Genomic DNA, 23,368 nt, shown 5'->3' on the forward strand with positions numbered 1-23,368 from the left:
CTAGTGGAAGTATGCATTGAAGTCTTTGTGGAAAAGTATTTAGCATTATCTGGTAAAGTTGAACCAACCTATTCCCTACAATTCTATTCCTGGATATTTTCTCTAGAAGTATTCTTGCACTTGTACACCAGGAAATCTGTGCAATATGTGGTATTGAAACCGAGCAGGACCCTATGGGTGTCCTGGGCACAAAAGCCTTTCTGTGTCTCCTTCCCTAAGTTCCAAAGGGCAGGTTCAAACAGTTGCTAATCAGGGAAGGAAGGGAATGCAGAAACAAGGGAGGAGCAGCCAAGAAACAACAGTGCAACCTTGGGGCAGTGTCCTCATTCCCTCTCAAGGTATACACATAGCAATATCTTTGAGCTCTTCTGCAGAACTAAAACCCCCACCAAATGTAAGATGTTAACTACTTGATGAAGCACTTTTCATTACAGAGAAGGTCACAGTTTGCTCATCATCACCTGATGCCAGATGAAGGGTGTGTGGGCCCCGTAAGCACCCTGATCCTTATCAGCAGCCCCGCCCCTTGACTATAAAACTCCTCACAAAACCCGCTGGATTGGGACACACAGTTCTGAAGGCATTCGCCTACTATGGACTCCTTTGCCTGGCAAAGCAATAAGGCTATTCTTTTCTACTTCACCCAAAACTCTGTATCCAAGATTCAATTTGGTGTCAGGGTACAGAGGCTGGTTTTGGCTTTGGTATCATGTAAAGCACATGAACTAGGGCAAGAACCTCTTTTTACCCAAGTTTAAAGGCAGGAATACACCCCCAAATCATGAACCCCATTTTGATCATTTATACCAGTTCTGAGTTGATCAATCTCTATATTGATAACCAGTCTAATACCCTTTTTTTCAGACCTGAGGGTCTTTTCTTAGTCTTGATAATACTTCTATCAGGAGCTGAAATCCTGTGGCTTACTCCCATTATCAGAACTTATGTCCTAATACCTGTTGACAAACCATTCACTGAGATGACTAAACCTCATTGGTTTTGGAATTCCCATAGCCTTTCTCCACTAGCCTATAAAGATGCCTAGAGCTTTCTTGAAATTGTATCAATTCCATTGACTGCTTACCAAGTCTTACCTGTCTCCATATACTCTATTCTCTAAAAGTATTCTAGTCTCAGATGGAACTGGAACACCATTCCAGTGATTATATTTCCAGGTTTCACTCTGTCTTGGTCTGCCATATCTCACTGTAGGTGTTCAAAATATGTAGGTTTACCTTACCTAATAAATGGGACATATTTGATCTAATAGCACATCCATCTTAACAGACTATTATTTACCTTTCACATAGATACTTCATATTTGCATGAACAATGCATTAGTTTTCATTGGTAATAATGAGCCTCATTATATTATTCATACTATATTTTGCTATAAGACTCCTCAGGGACATTATTGTAATCAGTTAGGAGTAAGCTTAACCAGGTCTTCTATAAATAAATTTTAATTCTTTCTTATTATATGGTAACATTTATTGTATTGCAATTCTTATTCTCTTCTCAAGTGTCAAAACATAATGCTTAATTTGTTAAACATTATAAATTTTTAGGCAAATGATTTATATGTAAAGGTTTTTGTTCCAGAAGAAGTGATTCTTTCTTTTTTCCTCTTTTAGTTGATTGGCATGTGATTAAATTGGATAGAATATGCAACTACTGAATTTGCTAGAGTACTGACTTACTGACAATCTCAAATATACATGTGTGTATATGCATATATATCCTCACACACAGAGACACAGAGAGAGAGGTTTCCAAATCAGAATCTAGCATGAAAACTTATTGTAATTATGTATGAGTTGGTTGCATTGGTGAGGTTAAGTCCAAAATGAAAGACAATGTCTAGGCTAGCATTCTTTATGATCTTATGATTGAAGTCTATGCATTTTTATGGCTTTAATTTGTGCAGTCCATTATTACATTTTAATATACCTCTTAAAATGCATGATGATAAATAAAAAGGCTTTCTCTAACTTAATCATAACTTTTCATGGTTCATTAAATCTATAATAATATACACCAATATGCTCCTGTAACTTATAAGTTGGAAATAGTAAATTTTTAAATCTTTTACACTGCTTTAAAATAATTACTTTTTAATATTCCATACAAATAATTGTTTACATAATTAAAATTATATCTAAATGCTTTGAAAAATATATTAACCAGAAGTAAAAGTTTAAAATATGGCCAAATTGCACAAGCTGCAATAGTTATTTCACAGAAATTTTATATGTCTTCAGTAGAACAGCAGAATTAACCTACCAGGGAATACTGAGTATGATGGCTATCAAACATTTGCACACTTGTATTCAAATACAATACACTGTTGAGCTTACACAGAAAAAATAGGTACAATGTATACTTTAAATATGAATTTTTAAAATAACATCAAAAGATTTTGAGATTCTGCAATTAGAAGTAGATATATTTTAGATTTCACTTCATGGCCAGAATAATTATATTAATAAGCATAGTTAATACACAGTGAACTCCTTTAAACTTCTAATCATTTAATAATAAATAATGATAATAAGCAACATTCATTTAGGGTATACTATGTACCAGAAACTGTGTTAAATGCATATTCTCATAACTGTAACAATAATTTTAATTTTAGACAACTAAGCCTCTGAAAATTTCAATAAATTGCTCAAGGTGAAAGGGAAAGTAGAGGGCAGAGCCAGAATCCAAACAAAAGGCTATGTATTCCAAAACATTTTACTTTTTCAATAGCTTCACCAAACTAATTTTCAAAATTTTCAAAATTTTCCCGATTTTAATGATCATTTCTATATCAGCTAGAGTTTGCTTAGGATATATACTAAGAGTAATATGGAATAAGAAATGTCTTTTGGGAATTAAACTTTGCAGAATAATGAGAACAGCTGCGAAAATAATTCCGAAGAGGATAGTGGGTGATTAGATAAAAGTCACCAACCAGGGACTGTAAAGAAGTCTACTGGACGCTATTGACTCTCTCCTTGCAATGGGCCTGAAATCCTTACAAATCAGAAAGACAGGCAATTGGGGAAAAAAAAATATCTAAATGCAAAGTGAAGAGAAATATGGGTAACCTTGATCCCACAGGCAAGTGAAGTCCATGAGTACAAACTGAACCCCACAAGGACAATCTGGAATCCAAGTGTGTCAGTGCATCAAACTCCAACAGGGTGACTAAACACAAGTCTGTGCCCTTCAGCACAGCTGCACACATGCTTGGCCTGAGTCTCAAAGAAAATAAAGGGAGAAATCTAGCAGGGGTTATAGGAACTGAAGTTAGGTTGCTGCCATCCCTCAATGAGGTGAGCCAGCATATCAACCACAACATTCATGAACTACAGTGGTGCCTGAGGCTCTGCACCAACTTTAGGAGTACAATTGTTGCTTCACTTTTGCCTTCCAAATCTCATGCAAGTTTCTGTTGTGATCAAGCATGCTAAGGAGAGAATTCTGGGAAACATATTTCCAGCTTATGTAAGATAACAGTAAAAAGCCATCACATTGCACACTGTATTTTAGATCTAAATTTTGGAAGTAGGCAATGCAATTTAAAACTCTAGGGGCTTCCCTGGTGGCGCAGTTGTTGAGAGTCCGCCTGCCGATGCAGGGGACGCCAGTTCGTGCCCCGGTCCAGGAGGATCCCACATGCCACGGAGGGGCTGGGCCCGTGAGCCATGGCCGATGGGCCTGTGTGTCCAGAGCCTGTGCTCTGCAACGGGAGAGGGCACAACAGTGAGAGGCCCGCGTACCACAAAAAAAAAAAAAAAAACTCTATAATATTTATGAAATCTGAACATATAAAGTAGGGTAAAGTTACCATGGTATTTTTCAAGGTACATACACCAGATTTGAAAATATCACAAGATTTCCACTTCATAAGGAAGACTATGTACTTTAAGTAACCTTCCCACTAACATATAACTAGATTCTGCCTATAATCTTACCTTTAATTACATTTCTAGGTTCCCTAGAAAATAAAGAAATATCAAAAGACCTAAATATAGAAGTAAGCAAACAACAGCAAGTTGAAATTGAAGCAGAAAGCTGTGAATGGTTAGCACAATCAAAGTGTGTGTGGGGGGGTATATTTTCTAGAGATACACAACAATATATAATCCTTAGAGAACCTAAGTGTGTAGCAAAGTAAGAAAGCTAAGCCTGAGAACTCCACATTCTTGATCCCTCATTACAAAAGATGGTAGCATCCAAGGGAACAGGCAAAATCCACTACAAATCCTTTCTGGTGGAAAAAGTACCCATAATAGGCCTTCGTATGCCAGAGAATAACTTAAGCAAAATACATTCAACAATAAAAAATAAGGTTAAAAGGAAAAAGAAAACAAACCATTATGAAGTAGAAATGAAAGCAAAAGCAACAAATAATAACTTTGAATCCTCTATGATCTCAGATACTGAAATTATTAATTATAAAATATAAAGCAATAATGTATAAAAAAGCATGAAGAAATAAATATGAAATAAACATGGAAAAAAGAAAAAGAGTAGTGAAAAAGTTGCTCTTAAGAAAAAACTAAGTACAGCTTCTGAAATAAAAAATGTAATTCCAGAAATTAAAATCTTCATGGATGGATTAAAAAAAAAAGTCAGCTAAAGAAACAATGAACAGGAAAATAGGCTATGCAGAAGTTATTCAAATTATGTGCAAGGAAACAAAGAGATAGAAACATGAAAGAAATGTCAGAGGAGCTGGGGGAAGATGGCGGCAGAGTAAGACGCGGATACAGCTCCCCACAGATACACCAGAAATTCATCTACATGTGGAACAACTCCTACAGAACACCTACTGAACGCTGGCATAAGACCTCAGACAGCCCAAAAGGCAAGAAACTCCCCCACGTACCTGGGTAGGGCAAAAGAAAAAAGAATGAACAGAGACAAAAGGATACGGACGGGACCTGCACCAGTGAGAGGGAGCCGTGAAGGAGGAAAGTTTCCACACACTAGAAGCCCCTTCGTGGGCGGAGACTGCGGGTGGCGGAGGGGGAAAGCCTCGGAGCAGCGGAGAGCGCAGCAACAGGGGTGCGGAGGGCAAAGCGGAGAGATTCCCGCACAGAGGATCGGTGCCAACTATCACTCACCAGCCCGAGAGGCTTGTCTGCTTGGCCGCCGGGGCGGGCGGGGCTGGGAGCTGAGGCTCGGGTTCCGGGTTTCGGTCGGAGCGCAGGGAGAGGACTGGGGCTGGCGGCGTGAACACAGCCTGAAGGGGTTAGTGCACCATGGCTGGCCGGGAGGGAGTCCGGGAAAAGTCTGGAGCTGCCGAAGAGGCAAGAGACTTTTTCTTCCCTCTTTGTTTCCTGGTGCGCGAGGAGAAGGGATTAAGAGCGCTGCGTAAAGGAGCTCCAGAGACGGGCGCGAGCCACAGCTAAAAGCACGGACCACAGAGAAGGGCGTGGGAAGCTGGGGCTGCTGCTGCCGCCACCAACAGGCCTGTGTGCGAGCGCAGGACACTGTCCACGCAACCCTTCCAGGGAGCCTGAGCAGCCCGCCACTGCCGGGGTCCCAGGATCAAGGGACAACTTCCCCGGAAGAGCGCACGGCGCGCCTAGGGCTGGTGCAACGTCACGCCAGCCTCTTCCGCCGCAGGCTCCACCCGCACTCCGTACCCCTCCCTCCCCACCAGCCTGAGTGAGCCAGAGTCCCCGAAGCAGCTGCTCCTTTAAACCCGTCCTGTCTGAGCGAAGAACAGACACCCTCCAGTGACCTACACGCAGAGGCGGGGCCAAATCCAAAACTGAGACCCGGGAGCTGTGAGAATAAAGAAGAGAAAGGGAAATCTCTCCCAGCAGTCTCAGAAGCAGCGGATTAAAGCTCCACAATCAACCTGATGTACGCTGCATCTGTGGAATACATGAATAGACAACGAATCATCCCAAATTGAGGAGGTGGACTTTGAGAACAAGATTTATGATATTTTCCCCTTTTTCTTTTTTTGTGAATGTGTATGTGTATGCTTCTGTGTGAGACTTTGGCTGTATAGCTTGGCTTCCACCATTTGTCCCAGGGTTATATCCATCCATTGTTTTTTTTTAATTTTTAATAATTATTTTTTAATTTTAATAGCGCTATTATATTTTTCATACTTTATGCTATTTTACTTCATCTTCTCTCTTTATCTTTTTCCTACCTTCCCTCCTTCCTCCCTCCCTCCCTCCTTTCTTTCCTTCTCTCCTTCTTTCTTTCTTTCTTTCTACTTCTACTAATTCATTCTACTTTTTCTCCCTTTTACCCTGAGCCGTGTGGATGAAAGGCTCTTGGTGCTGCAGCCAGGAGTCAGTGCTGTGCCTCTGAGGTGGGAGAGCCAACTTCAGGACACTGGTCCACAACAGACCTCCAAGCTCCACATAATATCAAACGGTGAAAATCTCCCAGAGATCTCCATCTTAACACCAGCACCGAGCTTCACTCAACGACCAGCAAGCTACAGTGCTGGTCACCCTATGCCAAGCAACTAGCAAGACAGGAACACAACACAACCCATTAGCAGAGAGGCTGCCTAAAAACATAATAAGGCCACAGACACCCCAAAACACACCACGAGACGTGGACCTGCCCACCAGAAAGACAAGATCCAGCCTCATCCACCAGAACACAGGCACCAGTCCCCTCCAACAGGAAGCCTACACAACCCACTGAAACAACCTTAGCCACTGGGGACAGACACCAAAAACAACAGGAACTACAAACCGGCAGCCTGCAAAAAGGAGACCCCAAACACAGTAAGATAAGCAAAATGAGAAGACAAAAAAACACACAGCATGAGAAGAAGCAAGATAAAAACCCACCAGACCTAACAAATGAAGAGGAAATAGGCAGTCTACCTGAAAAAGAATTCAGAATAATGATAGTAAAGATGATACAAAATCTTGGAAATAGAATAGACAAAATGCAAGAAACAGTTAACAAGGACCTAGAAGAACAAAACATGAATCAAGCAATGATTAGAAACACAGTAAGTGAAATTAAAAATACTCTAGATGCGATCAATAGCAGAATAACTGAGGCAGAAGAACGGATAAGTGAGGTGGAAGATAAAATAGTGGAAATAACTGATGCAGAGCAGAATAAAGAAAAAACAATAAAACGAACTGAGGACAGTCTCTGAGACCTCTGGGACAACATTAAATGCACCAACATTCGAATTATAGGGGTTCCAGAAGAAGAAGAGAAAAAGAAAGGGACTGAGAAAATATTTGAAGAGATTATAGTTGAAAACTTCCCTAATATGGGAAAGGAAATAGTTAATCAAGTCCAGGAGGCACAGAGAGTCCCATACAGAATAAATCCAAGGAGAAATACGCCAAGACACATATTAATCAAACTGTCAAAAATTAAACACAAAGAAAACATATTAAAAGCAGCAAGGGAAAAACAACAAATACCACACTAGGGAATCCCCATAAGGTTAACAGCTAATCTCTCAGCACAAACTCTACAAGCCAGAAGGGAGTGGCAGGACATATTTAAAGTGACGAAGGAGAAAAACCTGCAACCAAGATTACTCTACCCAGCAAGGATCTCATTCAGATTTGATGGAGAAATTAAAACCTTTACAGACAAGCAAAAGCTGAGAGAGTTCAGCACCACCAAACCAGCTTTACAACAAATGCTAAAGGAACTTCTCTAGGCAAGAAACACAACAGAAGGAAAATACCTACAATAACGAACCCAAAGCAATTAAGAAAATGGGAATAGGAACATACGTATCGATAATTACCTTAAATGTAAATGGACTAAATGCTCCCACCAAAAGACACAGATTGGCTGAATGGATACAAAAACAAGACCCATACATATGCTGTCTACAAGAGACCCACTTCAGACCTAGAGACACATACAGACTGAAAGTAAGGGGATGGAAAAAGATATTCAATGCAAATGGAAATCAAAAGAAAGCTGGAGTAGCAATTCCCATATCAGACAAAATACACTTTAAAATAAAGACTATTAGAAGAGACAAAGAAGGACACTACACAATGGTCAAGGGATCAATCCAAGAAGAAGATAGAACAATTGTAAATACTTATGCACCCAACATAGAAGCATCTCAATACATAAGGGAAATACTAACAGCCATAAAAGGGGAAATCGACAGTAACACACTCATAGTAGGGGACTTCAACACCCCACTTTCACCAATGGACAGATCATCCAAAATGAAAATAAATAAGGAAACACAAGCTTTAAATGATACATTAAACAAGATGGACGTAATTGGTATTTATAGGACATTCCATCCAAAAACAACAGATTACACATTTTTCTCAAGTGCTCATGGAACATTCTCCAGGATAGATCATATCTTGGGTCACAAATCAAGCCTTGGTAAATTTAAGAAAATTGAAATTGTACCAAGTATCTTTTCTGACCACAATGCTATGAGACTAGATATCAATTACAGGAAAAGATCTGTAAAAAATACAAACACATGGAGGCTAAACAATACACTACTTAATAACGAAGTGATCACTGAAGAAATCAAAGAGGAAATAAAAATACCTAGAAACAAATGACAATGGAGACACGACGGCTCAAAACCTATGGGATGCAGCAAAAACAGTTCTAAGGGGGAAGTTAATAGCAATACAATCCCACCTAAAGAAACAGGAAACATCTCGAGTAAACAACCTGACCCTGAACCTAAAGCAATTAGAGAAAGAAGAACAAAAAAACCCCAAAGTTAGCAGAAGGAAAGAAATCATAAAGATCATATCAGAAATAAATGAGAAAGAAATGAAGGAAATGATAGCAAAGATCAATAAAACTAAAAGCTGGTTCTTTGAGAAGATAAACAAAATTGATAAACCATTAGCCAGACTCATCAAGAAAAAAAGGGAGAAGACTCAAATCAATAGAATTAGAAATGAAAAAGGAGAAGTAACAACTGACACTGCAGAAATACAAAAGATCATGACAGATTACTACAAGCAACTCTATGACAATAAAATGGACAACCTGGAAGAAATGGACAAATGCTTAGAAACACACAACCTGCCAAGACTGAATCAGGAAGAAATAGAAAATATGAATAGACCAATCACAAGTACTGAAATTGAAACTGTGATTAAAAATCTTCCAACAAACAAATGCCCAGGACCAGATGGCTTCACAGGCGAATTCTATCAAACATTTAGAGAAGAGCTAACACCTATCCTTCTCAAACTCTTCCAAAATATAGCAGAGGGAGGAACACTCCCAAACTCATTCTACAAGGCCACCATCACATTGCTACCAAAACCAGACAAGGATGTCACAAAGAAGGAAAACTTCAGGCCAATATCACTGATGAATATAGATGCAAAAATCCTCAACAAAATACTAGCAAACAGAATCCAACAGCACATTAAAAGGATCATACACCATGATCAAGTGGGGTTTATTCCAGGAATGCAAGGATTCTTCAATATATGCAAATCAATCAACGTGATACACCATATTAACAAATTGAAGGAGAAAAACCATGTGATCATCTCAATAGATGCAGAGAAAGCTTTCGACAAAATTCAACACCCATTTATGATAAAAACCCTGCAGAAAGTAGGCATAGAGGGAACTTTCCTCAACATAATAAAGGCCATATATGACAAACCCACAGCCAACATCACCCTCAATGGTGAAAAACTGAAACCATTTCCACTAAGATCAGGAACAAGACAAGGCTGCCCACTCTCACCACTCTTATTCAACATAGTTTTGGAAGTTTTAGCCACAGCAATCAGAGAAGAAAAGGAAATACAAGGAATCCAAATTGGAAGAGAAGAAGTAAAGCTGTCACTGTTTGCAGATGACATGATACTATACATAGAGAATCCTAAAGATGCTACCAGAAAACTACTAGAGCTAATCAATGAATTTGATAAAGTAGCAGGATACAAAATTAATGCACAGAAATCTCTGGCATTCTTGTACACAAATGATGAAAAATCTGAAAGTGAAATCAAGGAAACACTCCCATTTACCATTGCAGCAAAAAGAATAAAATATCTAGGAATAAACCTACCTAAGGAGACAAAAGACCTGTATGCAGAAAATCATAGGACACTGATGAAAGAAATTAAAGATGATACAAATAGATGGAGAGATATACCATGTTCCTGGATTGGAAGAATTAATATTGTGAAAATGACTCTACTACCCAAAGCAATCTACAGATTCAATGCAATCCCTATCAAACTACCACTGGCATTTTTCACAGAACTAGAACAAAAAATTTCAAAATTTGTTTGGAAAAACAAAAGACCCCGAATAGCCAAAGCAATCTTGAGAACGAAAAATGGAGCTGGAGGATTCAGGCTGCCTGACTTCAGACTATACTACAAAGCTACAATAATCAAGACAGTGTGGTACTGGCACAAAAACAGAAAGACAGATCAATGGAACAGGATAGAAAGCCCAGAGATAAACCCACGCTCATATGGTCACGTTATCTTTGATAAAGGAGGCAGGAATGTACAATGGAGATAGGACAGCCTCTTCAATAATTGGTGCTGGGAAAACTGGACAGGGACATGTAAAAGGATGAGATTAGATCACTCCCTAACATCATACACAAAAATAAGCTCAAAATGGATTAGAGACCGAAATGTAAGGCCAGAAACTTTCAAACTCTTAGAGGAAAACATAGGCAGAACACTCTATGACATAAATCACAGCAAGATCCTTCTGGATTCACCTCCTAGAGAAATGGAAATAAAAACAAAAATAAACAAATGGGACCTAATGACAGACAGATAGATAGATAGATACATATATAGACAGACAGAGATAGGATATCTAGGGCCCTGGGACTGTGATAACCCACTACTAGGCACCACTAGGGATTCACCAACATCTGCATCCAATACCGTTTAGGCCTGAAAACTCCAGGGACTCTGAGCTAGAGGTGGGAGGAGAGCCCTGATGTTGGGCAGAAGGACACTGCCTCCTCTTTCATGATTCTTTCCTGCACATTGCATTCCACGAAGCGTCAGTGGAGGATGGCCCATGGATGTCTTTCATGGTACATGTTTGGCATCTAAATGCTGTAGGGGGCTTCTCTGGTGGCACAGTGGTTGAGAATCCACCTGCCAACACAGGGGATACGGGTTCGAGCCCTGGTCTGGGAAGATCCCACATGCCACGGAGCAACTAAGCCCATGCACCACAACTGCTGAGCCTGTGCTCTAGAGCCCATGAGCCATAACTACTGAGCCCACATGCCACAACTACTGAAGCCTGCGTGCCTAGAGCCCGTGCTCCGTAACAAAAGAAGCCACCACAATGAGAAGCCCACGCACTGCAACGAAGAGTAGCCCCCACTTGCCACAAATAGAGAAAAGCCAACCTGCAGCAACGAAGACCCAACACAGCCAAAAATAAATAAATAAGTAAATTAATTTTTAAAAAAATGTTGCAGGGGCTAATGGCAGGCCCTCAATTTTATATTTGTTCCAGGAGCTTGAGAACACTTCCCATGCTGGAGTTAGTGAGAGTAGCCCAGGGTCAGACTGGGCAGACTGTGATATAGTTCTGACCCTCCTGTGGTATGAATTCAAGCTCAGAAACCTGCCTCAGCAGAAAGCTTTTATTTGGGATTTTTATATCATGTTGGGGAGCTCTTACCCTCTGGTTATTGTAAATGGAAAAATTTCAGTCGTATATCCTTAGATTTTTTTTTTCCTTCCAATCATTTGCTTCTGCAATTCCTTTCTGCCTAATTACTTTGCAACATGACTAGAGGCTCAGTGCCCCTGTTGTCTGGGTCATGTTGCCACGTGGTTTCTTCAGTGCTCTAAAATCGGGTAACCAAATGTTTTTTCTAAAAAAAAAAAAAAATATATATATATATATATATACACATATATATATTCTTATACAATATACATATGCATATATATACCACCATAAAAATATAAAAAGTCAGAATATTTTCTAACCACTAAAGAAGTTAAATTAATAGTTATCTTCCCCCAACACACATACACAAACACACACACTCACACAAAAACAAAAAGCACCAGGATCAAATGCTTAAAAGGGAGTTCAAACAAATCTTCCAGGGAAAATTATTCCAGTATTATAAGTCTCTTCTAAAATAGAAAAGAGGGAACAATACATTCTAACTCAGTATATGAGGCAAGAGTATCTTTGAAACCAACATATAATAATAGTAAAATATCAAACGTATTTAAGCAGAATATTTAAAAATTACACAGCCAAATAAGATTTATTCCAGGAATGCAAGGGTTGTTTATCATGTCAAAAATATATTAAAGTAATCCACATCATTTAGATATTACTATAGAAAAACTTAATATCATCCCAACACATGCACAAAAACATTTAATATATTCAACTCTCAGATTTGAAAGAAGAAAACAAATAAAAGAAAGTAACTTTTGCCAAAATAGAAAATTGGTGAAACTTTTGTTATTCCATAAAGAGTATCTGTCACAAAGACACAGGGAATATCATCCTTAAATGTGAGAAGTTAAAGGCAATTTTTTAAAATTCAGGATTAATGTAAGAATATTTTTCATTCCTACTATGTCTATTCAAATCATATTGAAGATTTTAGTAATGGTAAGAATAAGAAATGTATTAAAATATAAATATTTGAAAGCCAGTGGCAAAATGATTAATATTAGCAGATAATATGATGTCTATGTGAAATATGCAAGAGAATCAACAGAAAGATTATTAGAGTTAGTAAAAGAGCACACTTAAAATGTAATGAATAAGATGACCTTTTCAGTACGAACAATAAACCTAAGACATCTATAAGAGCAAATCTAACAAAAGATGTGTAAAACAATAATGGAGAAAATTATAAGAACATAGTGAAAAACATTAAAGGTGACCTAATAAATGTAGAGGTACACTGTGGAGAGAGGAAGACTCATTTTCATAGAGATGTCAATTCTCAGATTACTCAAGAGAGTTAATATAAATTCAATAAACATCATATAAAGAATTTTAGGACAGTTAAGTGCGGTAATTTGACAAGCTGTTTATTAAATTTATCTGGAAGGGGAAAGTTCAAAGAATAGCCCTGACAAAATGAAGATAATGAGCTGCAAGAACTTGCTTTAAAAGAGAAAATATTTATTATAAGGCTATCATAATTAGCTAAACAAATAGGAGAAAAACAACGATGTCTTGGTAAACTATACAAAACAACAAATTTCCACAAGTTAAAGATTAAATTTGAGTAGTAAAATTTAATATTTGTAAATAAATCAGGGTACTATGTTTCAATCTCAGGATAAAGATAATTTCTTAACACAAAAAGAATACTAGCAACTAAAGAAAAGAATGATAAATTCTACTGCATTACAATTAATATATGTAATGCAAGCAATATAGTTACCTGTTACTACATAACAGATCATCACAGATTTTGTGTCTTAAAATCACACGTATTTATATTACCGGTTTCTGTGAGTCAGGAGTCTGGGCAGAGCCTATCTGAGTCCTCTGCAAGGTTGTAATCAAAGCGTTGGCTAGGGCTGAGTTTTCGCCTGGAGGCTGGACTGGGGAAGTGTCAGCTTAGAGATTCATTCAGTTCGTTGGCACAATTTATTTGTTTGTAGCTCTAGGGCTCATGGCAGCTTGCTTCTTCAAAACCAGCAAGGAGAACAAGACTCTAGAGCAAGTTTGGTAGGAAAATGGAGCTTTATACGTCATATCATAGTCCTGGGAGTGACATTTCATCACTTTTGTTATACTTTATTAGTTGGAAACAAGTCACAGGTCCTACCCACACTCAAGGGGAGGAGATTATACATGGGCATGAAATATCTGGAGGTAGGAATCAAGAGAGTCATCTTAAAGTCTGTCTGCCACAAGTTTGTACATTCTGAAATGGAATAATGAAATAAATATCCTGGAACTCATACTCAAAAATATAAACCCTCCATAGACCATCTCTATTCCTCCCCTGTCATGCTATATCCCACCCAACTTAGCATTAGCCTAAATCTTTGTGCTTTAGCATCCCTTTAAAAAACTAGATTTATCATATTTTACTTTATACATAATATTTCCTCTAGCTTTCCTTGTTTTTAGCCTTTAAAAAGGCATTACACTATTTAGAGTCTTATTCTCTTCTTTTCACTCAACATTTTATTTCTGAGATTTATGTATGCTATTGGCTGTATCTGTAGTTCATTTATTTTCACTCTTTATAGTGTCTCCCATTGTGAATATACCCCAGTAGATATATTCATGAATTTATTTTAGGAATTAGGATTGAGGAATTAGTTTTTGTTTTTCTTCAGTTTTTTGCTATTATGAACAGTGATATAAAAGCTCTTGCATATGTCTCCTGATTCATGATCAGGTTTCTCTAGGATAGATATCTAAAAGTGGTATTTCTTGGCCTTAGGGCAAAAGCCTCTTCAAATTTATTATGTAATTTCAAATTATTTTCTGAAGTTAGAGGGTCTATAGACCTCAAATTCATTAATTCAGTCAATATGTACTGGTGGTATTTGCCATAAATATGTCATTAGCTGTGGTTAAGAATCAAATTTCCAAAACCTCAACTTTGTTTTTTAGATAAACTAGGTTTGGACCTTATATACTGTTATATTTTGATGATTTTCAATTATTTTATAATATTTTGAAAAATGTGTAAAACTGTGAAAATGGCATTTTTATCAACAATCCAGTTTTGTCTCTAAAACATGGCTTGCAGTCGCAGAGCAAGCAGTCCATAAATTGAAGCAGTCCACTGTATATAAATCAAATTCCTACTGACTAGACAGAAGGTAAAATTAACAGACATTGTTTATAGGTAATTTGACTACAGCCACGTGAATATAGGCTTCAGTGATGGGAATTTAAAGCATGCTCATACTTAAGGTGCTCATATATGGTAGAGAAGTAGACAGACCACAGTTAAATGGTAGAGAAGTTGTTTGGAAGTGGTATGGAAGTTTCTTTATGTTGAATGAGGCTTTATTTTAGTTTGGTGAAATTTCAATGTCTTCTAGGTTTTAGTAATTCAGGCATTTACTAGCATGGTTTGTGGAATGTTTTTAATCAAAATGGTTATATAACTGGCTTTGCAGAAGAAACACTGAAGTGAACTTGAAATTTTTATTTTCCTGGAAAAACTACCAACTGTGCTCCATTGAAGCCCTATTGCTTTTACATTAGCACGTTTCCTTAATAACATCTAAGCCTCATCCGTAACTTTTCAATCACTTTCAATTCCTATTCAGAACTCCCATCTGTTACTTCAGTGTAACCTAGACTAGTAGTTTCAGCTTCTTAGAGCAGGAAAGAGGAAACTGCCTGTTCTTATTCCCCTAACTCACCCTCCACCATTCCTTGATATAGATTATTGACAACAGAATGTGAGCATAGACAATATTCACTGTGTTAAATGAAGACTCCAAGTCATAGGAAACAAGTTCCTTTTCAGTATTGCTGGCGATTTTATAGTGCTGACTGCCTCCTGGTTCTCCATGGATTGGTGTCCAAATGCTCACTGTTATGGCGTCTTTTTGTAGGTTCTTTAGATAAGACTGGAGTTCCTCTCCCTATTCAATCCCCTCAAGGGAAATCTGGCTAAAGCATGGTTCATTCCCTGCCTTTAGCTGCCACCACAAAGGAAGTCTCCCAGACAGCCTCTTGCTGCTATGGTTCCCTCCCAGTAAGCATGCTCTTGGGAAAGTGGGCATATGTTACATAAGTGTTACATAAAGAACCAGGATGGCCCCACATCATGGGATATTTAAGTCTTATCCTTACTAAGCCACAGACTGATGTTGAGGACTGTCCCCTGACTCTCTCTCTCTCTCTCTCTCTCTCTCTCAGTTCTGCCATCTCTTTCCTGTCCCAACCATCAGAATCATCTTTTTGTTGTTGGTGGTGGTGGTGGTGGCGGTGCTCAATGACTCACAATATTCAGACAAAAGAAACTCACCATTGGGAATTCCCAGGTGGTCTAGTGGTTAGTACTCCATGCTTTCACTGCCAAGGACACAGCTTCAATCCCTGGTTGCGGAACTAAGATCCTGCAAGCTGCATGGTGTGGTCAAAAAAAAAAAAAAAGAAAAAAGAAAATCACCATTTCCTAACAATTCAATGTCCTTTCCCCCTCTCCACTCACCCAGAGAGGGGAAGGAATAGTTGTTCCTTTAAGAACTCTGCATTTGTCCAGAAGATGCCATCCTCCCCCACAACCTCTAATATTTCTCTTCATCAGTGACCAGTCAATTTGGGACAACAGGGAGTTTAATAAATAGGACCCTTGAAGAGTTTAATAATATGATTCTGAAAATACAATAGTATCTACTGCAAATATAGTCCTATTCTTTAAATATTTGGAGCACAAAAACATAAATAACGGGCCTCCCTGGTGGCGCAGTGGTTGAGAGTCCGCCTGCCGATGCAGGGGATACGGGTTCGTGCCCCGGTCTGGGAGGATCCCATATGCCGCGGAGCGGCTGGGCCCGTGAGCCGTGGCCGCTGGGCCTGCGCGTCCGGAGCCTGTGCTCCGCAACGGGGGAGGCCACAACAGTGAGAGGCCCGTATACCGCAAAAAAAAAAAAAAAAAAAAAAAAAAAAAAAAAAAACATAAATAACACTTAGATGCCTATTTAACTTATACAATTACATTGCAGAATTAATTAATTAGGTAATTATTTACAACATAATAAAAGTTCTTGAGATTCTGTATGGACACATACACAAAATTTGTATTTCTAGAACTTATATAAAGATTTCTTGGGCTTCCCTGGTGGCGCAGTGGTTGAGAGTCCTCCTGCCGATGCAGGGGACACGGGTTCATGCCCCGGTCCAGGAAGATCCCACATGCCACGGAGCGGCTGGGCCCGTGAGCTATGGCCGCTGGGCCTGCGCGTCCGGAGCCTGTGCTCCACAACGGGAGAGGCCACAACAGTGAGAGGCCCGCGTACCGCAAAAAAAAAAAAAAAAAATTTCTTTATTTTGATAGTCGTAGTAATTTTAGCTACAATTATTTGAGATCCACACCAATAAAAGATAAGTAAAGTTGCTACAAACATGTGGAAGCATATTTTTACATGAATTGTTTTAAAGTTAAAAATTCCAGAAGTAGATAATTTTTTAGTATGATATTAAGAGAACTTCTGGATGAACAAACTGAGGTAAAACAGGATCAAAGAATCTCCTTCCCCAGTATCTAATGAAGTGAATGATATAGTAAAAGAAATACACCTAAAAGCCACCAAGGAAAGGGTCATGCCATGTGCATGTCATAAATTTAGGAGAGAAGAAGACATAAAATGAAAACAGTATTCTCCTACAGCTGTTTTTTTTTAAATTAAAAATTTCTGACTAAATAATGTTAGTATAATTAGTGTAATTCCATATTTTGAGGGGTGGGGAGAAATAATGGATTATATAATGATGATTTATGAAATGTACCACTCCAAAACTCTCCAAACCCTTAGAAACATTCTTGAAGAAACATGAAATTTTTAATTGTCTCACTAATGCCCTAATATGGAGAGAAATGTACTGAGCGTATAAGTAGTTACATAAGGGAAAACTGTAGGAAAATCCATTGACAGGTGTAGCTCCAAACACCACCAAAGATCCTCAGCATTTGGGTCTGCCATTTTCTAGGGTTCTGCACTGAATAGAAGCAAGGGAGGGATAAGAAATACATCACAGATAGAGGAGTAAACTGCACACCTGAAAGAGAGGCGTGGGCTATGATGTAGGATATTTAATGGGATTTCAGAAGAGGGATCATCAGTCAAAGGCTATATTTACTCCTTCAAGTTCTCTCCTATCCCTATCTTCTCATCCTGAGGCTATGGAAAAGTAGATAGATAGCAACACCCAGTCCTCAAACAATGCCACCCAAAGAGAAGACTAAATGAACAAAAAAACACAAAAACTTTGTGAAAGGGTGACTAGAGAAGTTTCACCAACAATCTTTCAGATTAAATAGAAGGTCTGGGTAGAACAGTATAAATCACACATACATAGTATGAGAATAATGGCACGACAGCTATATAATCATTCTTTTGAGAAAAAGGAGGAGAACGGAAGAAAAGAAGCAAATATTGAATGAAAAAGGTAGGTAGGGTAGATAAAATATCCAGTTTGGAAGAAAAAGTAGGAAATAAAACAAATCTCCAGAGTGAGTCATATGTAGAGGATAATTGGTAAAGCATAATTACATTTTTCAAAAGGAGCTCCAAAAATAAATGACAAAATAGAAAAATGTGAAAATAGAAATTTATAAAACTAAACATAAAAAAACAAAAACTCAAATCAGAATATTGAATCCAATTAAAACTAGAACTCGAAATATACAACTGGAGGGAATTATGGTTGCAAAACGAATATTAAGGTTATAACTCATGAAAAAATTAATACTACAAGCAACAATAATTAGAAGCAGGGAGGCAGGAGCAAATGTAGTAACAGTAACATCAAATTAACTGTTATAAGTTGACATTAATTTTGTGTACTTACTATGTGCAAAGCACAATCCAATTCATTTTCTCAATGAATTATCTCATTTAATACAAAAAAGAACCTTATAATCATAGTGTCTTAATGCCATCTTATAGTTGAAAATTAAGGAATGGCTATACTAAGTAATTTACCTGTGTAAGTGAAGAAACAGATTCAAATCCAGCCATCCTGATATCAGATCTTCCCTTATTATCCACTGTTGAGCATGATAATGATCTCACTTTGAATTATTATTGATGGTGTAATTTAATATACTTTTGACTTTACTCATTACTTTTTACATTACTTACCTTGAAAAAAAACAATATGTAGATATTCTTAAGAAAACAAGGAAGTCATTACACTAAAAAAAAAAAAAAGCCTATGTCATTAATATAAAGGTAGGAGATGACTGGGGCTAAATGATCTCTCAGCTCAATCCTTAGGTCAATAGTGACACTCTAAGAACCAGAAAGCCTTACTTGAATTATGTCAGGGCAGGCAGTACAAAGCTGCTAATGTGGAAATAAAATGCCTGCCAGTGTTACTGACAACCAGTTCACATCAGAGCTGGTGTGTATATATATATATATATATATATATATATATTTTTTTTTTTTTTTTTTTTTTTTTTTGCGGTACGTGGGCCTCTCACCGCTGTGGCCTATCCTGTTGTGGAGCACAGGCTCTGGACGCGCAGGCTCAGTGGCCATGGCTCACGGGCCCAGCCGCTCTGTGGCATGTGGGATCTTCCTGGACCGGGGCACGAAACCGTGTCCCCTGCATCGGCAGGCGGACTCTCAACCACTGCACCACCAGGGAAGCCCTGAACTAAGGCCTTTTAATGTAACAGAGCAGGACCCCGTGGGGCCTTCCCAGTACAGAACCCTCCCCCGTATCCTCTGCTTTAGCTCCTCTCTGAAGTACATAGATAGTAGTGTCTGATGCACATTTCCTGAGTTGTTTTACAGATGCTAAAACCCCCACCAAGTGAAAGACATTAACTACTTGATGACCATGAGCACAAGGCCCCTAGGCCTACTGAAATCTAAGGATTGATAATGTTAACCCTTGTAACACCACCCTGTTACCTCACCAACAATCAATCAGAGAATTGTGTAAGAGCTGATCACAGTACCCTGGAACTCTCCTCCCTCACCTTGCCCTAAAAATGCTTTGCTAAAACCCATTAGGGAGTTTTGGATTTTTGAGCATTAGCAGTCCCAGACTCCTTGTATGGTGCCTTACAATAAACACTGAACTTTCCTTCACCACAACCTGGTGTCAGTAGATTGGCTTTACTGTGCACGGGCAAGCAGACCCAAGTTTTGCTTTGGTAGCATTAAAAGAGAAAGACTTTTAAATATATAAGTAGATTCTTTGTGTTGATTCAAGTCATCTTTAGTATAGCATTTTTATTATTATGCTTTACTATAACATCTTTAGTATTTATTATAATTATAAATTATATCTGTTACAGCATTACTTATTTACAATTATAAAACTACACATTAATTACTTATCACATAAAACTGATTAATGGCTTATAAATTTTGTACAAGTATGAAACATGAACAAGTAAAAATTAACAAACTAAAATCAATCAAATTCTAATGAGCATATTTATGCACTACTTCTTCCTGATTTAATCCTCACCTATTTTTTTTCCCAATTTTCTGGAACAATGTAAAAAAAAAAAAAATCACTCATTGGAGGAGAACTCATCCTATACCACCAAAGCACAAAGTATATATACTCAATTCCTAGATCCAAAATAAAAAACAGATTCTGAAAAGGAGAAAAATCAAAATGTATAAAATATCAGTCAAAATATAAAATGCATTAGGCTCCTGGGACTAAACAGTTAAAATCATCTGACTATATTTCTATTCAGAAAATGTGCATTGTTAAACAGTTAAGAGGACCATTGTGAATCAGCTGCTTGAGAGACAGGCAGCGGGACCACCCCTTAGCCATGACAATAGACAAAATTGGCTAACTTTAAAGAAAAAGCCAGCCATAACCATCACTCTTTTACATTCACTACTCACCTCTAGGAAAATATAGTCAAGTTGCTCATCTAGACTCTCAAAAATATTTAGATTACAGCTCCCAGGGTGAAGTTACTAAAAAACACAGATGAAAATGAGTGTTCATCATCAGTGGAGGCTTCACACTTCATTGAGAGCCCAAGTGGGAACATGGTCTCTGAATCACAGTGTATTGTCAAACATCAAGTGATGGAATGCTACTTCATGACTCTGTGATCAACAATGCAGGTGGTCCCAGCAGCAGGAGAGAGCATCCAGGGTGCACGTCAGTCAATATATTAGACTCCAGTGCATATTTTTCTTTGAGAACAAAATCAGGTTTAGCTCTTCGTGAAATGTTTGAAATGTGATATCAAAGAAGGAAAGAAAGTGCTGCATTGAATTGATACACAGAAGTGTTCTTTTCCAGGCTTTGCATGAAGGCAGAGGTTACTGGGAATTTGACTGTACTTCTTATACCATGCTAATTCTAAGTACCTAAAGGCTGCCTTGATGAATACATAATCAATCAGTACAGAATAGTGCAGACTTCTTACACAGGGGTTGTGGAACAGGAGTGTGAAACTACAGATGAAAGTGCTTCACAGTCAAAGCTGAATCATCAACTCTAAACATGTTTACCTGCCTGCTTTATTAAGGGCTCCAAAAAAATGATCTCTCCCTACCCATGCCAAAATGTATTATTCTAGGTTACGATTATTAGCTTTAGTCAAATTTGTTTTTTTTAATTTTTCTTGGGTATACACAGCAAAATGGTAAAGTGCTAGAGCCAGCTAACACTGGCTCACAAGAGCTGATTGTGTGCATCTCTCCCCATCTTCATGTTCATTAATATCACACTAGTGGCTGAAATTGATGATGGAGTATCTACACCAGAGAAGTCAACAAACACTACAAATGGGGGGTCCCCCCACCCCACTCCCCAAGGAGCAGGTTGTTAAACATTTACCAACACACTATTGCCTCTCAGTAGTGTTGTGTATTCATTCAAAAATTGTGCTATGGGTCACACAATTGGTCAAAAACAGGGAACAAAACCAATGACCTGAGGAGACATAGTTCTTGTTCTCCTAGATCTTACCAGTCTTATGTAGTTGCCATGCCCCTTTATTACTTTAGTCCTTACCTTCACTTTCATATGTCCTGCTCATTCCTTAAGCCATCTCTATTTTATATGACACTAGTGTCTCCCTTTGCTAAACTTTTATTGCAATTATCAAAGTAATACATTTTGTAAATAAGATCTAAATTTTTTCCCATGTATGATCTTCTTGACTATATTTCACGTTACTTCAAAGCAGACAGGTTTTAAACTTTGTTGCAAGGTTTGCTTAGCGTGAAGCACATTGTGGGTGGCAGGAGCTGGGAAATAAGGGAACACTCAAAATTTTGGAACTGATTGAGGGGAATGCTTTTCTTTTAACATTTAAATAGAATGGTGGGGCTCACACATTTTCCACAGGCTCCCCTCTAATATTTGTAGGACTAGGGAAAGGAGCATAAACAGAGAATCCCAGCCTGGTTCTCCCCTTCTCTTCTCACCCTCTGACTCTAGCCTACAACTGTGAGGGGCCCAATGCTTAAGTGTGGTAGGGTGATCAACCCCCTCATTTTGCCTGGGACTGAGGGGTTCTGGGGGTTGCAGGACTTCAGTGCTAAAACTGGTACAGTCACAGGCAAACTGTGATAGGTCATCTTTTGGATTAAGGAAAGAGGATTATGCAAGCAGGTCCAGATAGCAACAAAACATCTGCTGGTCAGAGATTTCTAGGGTTTTGGAAACACAAAGCATGGCCTGGACAGGTGGTGGTGAGTGCGTGATAGCACATGAACTGTGGTTGGGTATCTTCCTTTTACCTCACATACTCATCTCTCCCAGTCTGGGCATGTAGTAGTAGAAAAAGATACAAACATGTTTTTAAAGTAAAACATATTAAAAGCATGTTCAAGTTACACTAATTTATCTTCTTCAGTGTTGCAAAGCCTTCCTTTCTGACCTCCCTGCATCCATTTTTTGGAACCTTCCAGTCTACTGACCATATTGTATATATCGAGTGATAAAACCTATGTAAATCTCTTTAGTGTGTTCAAATAAAAGAGCAGGACCACTAACTTGATAAAATGGCCCACTGTGATACAAAAGGCCCCCCCAATCCCACTGGACTCACATTATGCCACTCAACCCCTGTGCCACTCATAGGCACACTGGCCTTACTCTGGTTCCTTCCTTAAATGGTCCATCTTCTTGCCTGCTTCAGGGCCTTTGCATATGCCAGGCCCCATGTGCCACTGTCACTATGTGAAAGCTCTTTCCTGATAAAGTTTTCCCTGTCCAATCCTCAGTCTAGATCAGGGTTTCATCCCAGGCTTCCAGACCTCACCTTGCTTTTCCTTTTTGCCACATTTTGTACTTTGTAATATGATGACATGTTATTTGAATACCATATAACTTCTCCTCTAAACTTGTAAACTCAGCGAGGGCAGCATAATGTTACTTGTTGTTTTATCTCCATATACAGATTATATAGTAAACAGGAACTATTTGAGGAAAACAGAAAGGCAGAAATGAAGGAAGGAAGGGGAATTAAGCAAGTTTCTACATCATGTAGTAAAGTTCACTACACAAGGAGTTTTAATATTCTACTCTATGTGGGTATTTTATAAAACCTCACTCATTTTAAGAGCTCCATTTTAAAACTCCATTTTAAAAAGGAGTTATTTTGTCACAACTTATGTTTCCCTGTTAAAGAGAAAGCATTAGCAACAGAATATATTCACATTGGAAGGATTTTGTTCCATTATGTCATGGATTTGTGAAACAGCACCAAGGAATCAAA

The sequence above is a fragment of the Mesoplodon mirus genome (assembly GCF_964341445.2).
Source record: "Mesoplodon mirus genome assembly, chromosome: 4".
In the NCBI taxonomy this organism is placed as follows: Eukaryota; Metazoa; Chordata; class Mammalia; order Artiodactyla; family Ziphiidae; genus Mesoplodon; species Mesoplodon mirus.